Source organism: Brassica oleracea, chromosome C8 (assembly GCF_000695525.1).
Source record: "Brassica oleracea var. oleracea cultivar TO1000 chromosome C8, BOL, whole genome shotgun sequence".
NCBI classification, from domain to species: domain Eukaryota; kingdom Viridiplantae; phylum Streptophyta; class Magnoliopsida; order Brassicales; family Brassicaceae; genus Brassica; species Brassica oleracea.
In genome coordinates, this window is record NC_027755.1 from 29,582,534 (window position 1) to 29,585,398 (window position 2,865).

The following is a 2,865-nucleotide window of genomic DNA, read 5'->3' on the forward strand; positions in this document are numbered from 1 at the left end:
TTTACTCCGGGTAAATTTAAAATGAATATCGGTTTATTTTTCTTTATGTTGCTTCTCCTTGTAATTGGGTGTATTATTAATATAAATGGTTCATTTTAAAATTGCGAAATTATAATGTATATATGCATGTTTTAAAGCAAGGTTAATTAGACGATGATATTAATTTGTCTGATTGTATATATGCATTTTTAAAGCAATGCACTATAATACTATAGTCATATGACATATAATATATTAACCATGACTAATGGTTGTCCATCTGCTAAAACGCATCGATCGATGGGTTTTTGGGCTATAACGCATCGATCGATGGATCTGCTAAAACTACTTTGTTTAATTTAATTCTACACACTGTAATGTGTATCGATTATTTTTAATTGGTTTGGATAACCATTGGTTTATATGGTTCATGCTCTAAATAATTGAGAATCATTAATTAATATTTACAATATAATCTTTGGTTGGTTTGATTGTTTGGTTTTAAAATCTTGAGCACTAAAAAACTTGATATCATTAATAATCATCAACGCTCGTCTATATGTAAGAATAATAGTTATTTTGATGAATTAAATTTTGCTTATTATACTTTAATATGCTTCATGGTTTAATGGTATTAAGAAAACATATTTTATGATTCATGGTCTAACATTATAAAAGAAATGATTTGTAATCGGTTAGTCATGTAGTCGGTTAGTCTTTGGTCTAATATCATAAAAGAATTTGAATTATATGTTGATATTTACTAATGTAATGGCCATGTTTATATGAGTAGAATTTAAAGTTTTCAGAATAATGTTGTATTTCATAATAACTAATGTATAATTATTGTGTACTTGTTATTGATGCATAATATGTTTACTTATGAAAGTTTATTTTCTTTATTGATATTAACTGTGTGTTACAGAAATGGATAAGAAAGCAAATGAAACAACAACTAAGCAAATTGGTAGAGAAATTTGCATACCATATAGTGGCACAACGCACACTATACTGAAAGATAAGAGATATTGCTCTACTTTAAAGTCAGTAAAAATGACTATAAACACAATATCAGGTCCTACAGACCTGATCGAAGGAATTGGCAAGGCGAACTTTATGTTGCCTAATGGAACAAAGCTTTCCATAGATAATGCCTTATATTCTCCAAATTCTAAGAGAAATTTGTTGAGTTTCAAAGACATATACCGTCAAGGATATGACACTCAGTCTGCAACTGAGAATGAAAAGAAGTATTTATATATAACTTCTGAAAAATCAGGCAAAGGCCTTGTACTGGAAAAATTTCCAGAATTCCCTTCTGGAGTGCATCACTCTTATATTGATGCTATAGAATCACATCTTGTGATCAAAAGAAATCCAGAAGATGTTACATTATGACATGATCGCTTGGTCACCCAGGCACTACAATGATGCGAAAAATCATTGAAAGCTCACATGGTCATTCAATAAAAACCCAAGATAGATATCAAAGTAATAAAATGACAAGTGATGCGTGTGCTCTTGGGAAATTAATCATAAGACCATCACCAACCAAAATTGACAAAGAATCACCAAAGTTTTTGGAAAGAGTCTAAGGTGATATTTGTGGACAAATACATCCACCGTGTGGACCATTCTACTACTTTATGGTATTAATCGATGCATCGAGTAGATGGTCACATGTTTGTTTGTTATCATCGCGAAATATGGCGTTTGCGAGATTTCTAACTCAGATAATCAAATTAAGAGCACAGTTCTCAGATTATCCAATTAAAAGAGTTAGATTAGATAACGATGGTGAATTCACATCCCAAGCTTTTAATGATTATTGTATGGTATCAGGGATTGAAGTAGAGCATTCTGTTGCTCATGTTCATACAAATGAGATGGATGATATTGATGACGTTTTCTCATACCTTTTAGCAAAGGAAATAAATGAAGAAAACGAAGATCCAGAACCAAAGTCTGTATATGAATGTCAAAAGAGACATGACTGGATAAAATTGAAAGATGCGATTTAAGTCGAACTAGATTCGCTTAACAAAAGAAACGTATTCGGACCTATTGTGCTCACACCCAAAGATATAAAACCTATTGGGTACAAATGGGTGTTTGTCCGAAAAAGAAATGAGAAAAACGAGATTACAAGATACAAAGCTCGTCTCGTAGCCCAAGGTTTCTCTCGAATGCCAGGAATTGATTATGAGGAAATTTATTCTCATGTTATGGACGCAATCACATTTAGATTCCTGATGAGCCTAGCGGCCAATGAAAATTTAGAAATGCGTCTCATGGATGTCGTTACAGCATATTTATATGGATCATTAGATACTGATATCTATATGAGAATCCCAGATGGATTTAAAATGCCAGAAACGTTAAGTTCCAAACCTAAAGAGTTATGTGCAATAAAATTGCAAAGATCATTATATGGGTTAAAACAATCTGGACGAATGTGGTATAATCGTCTCAGCGAACACTTAACAAAAGAAGGATACACGAATGATCCTATATGCCCTTGTGTTTTCATAAAGAAAACAACATCCGGATTTGTGATAATCGCGGTGTACGTTGATGATCTTAATATTATTGGAACTCAAAACGAAATCCAAAAGGCATCAAACTATCTGAAAGGAGAATTTGAGATGAAAGATCTCGGCCAGACAAAATATTGTCTAGGATTACAAATTGAGCATTCTCAAAAGGGTATATTTGTACACCAGTCTACATATACCAAACGAGTATTGAAACGCTTTAACATGGATAAAGAAACTCCTCTTAGCACACCGATGGTCGTTAGATCACTTAATGTTGAAAATGATCCGTTTCGACCATCTGAGGAAAATGAAGAAATACTTGGTCCTGAAACTCCATATTTAAGTGCAA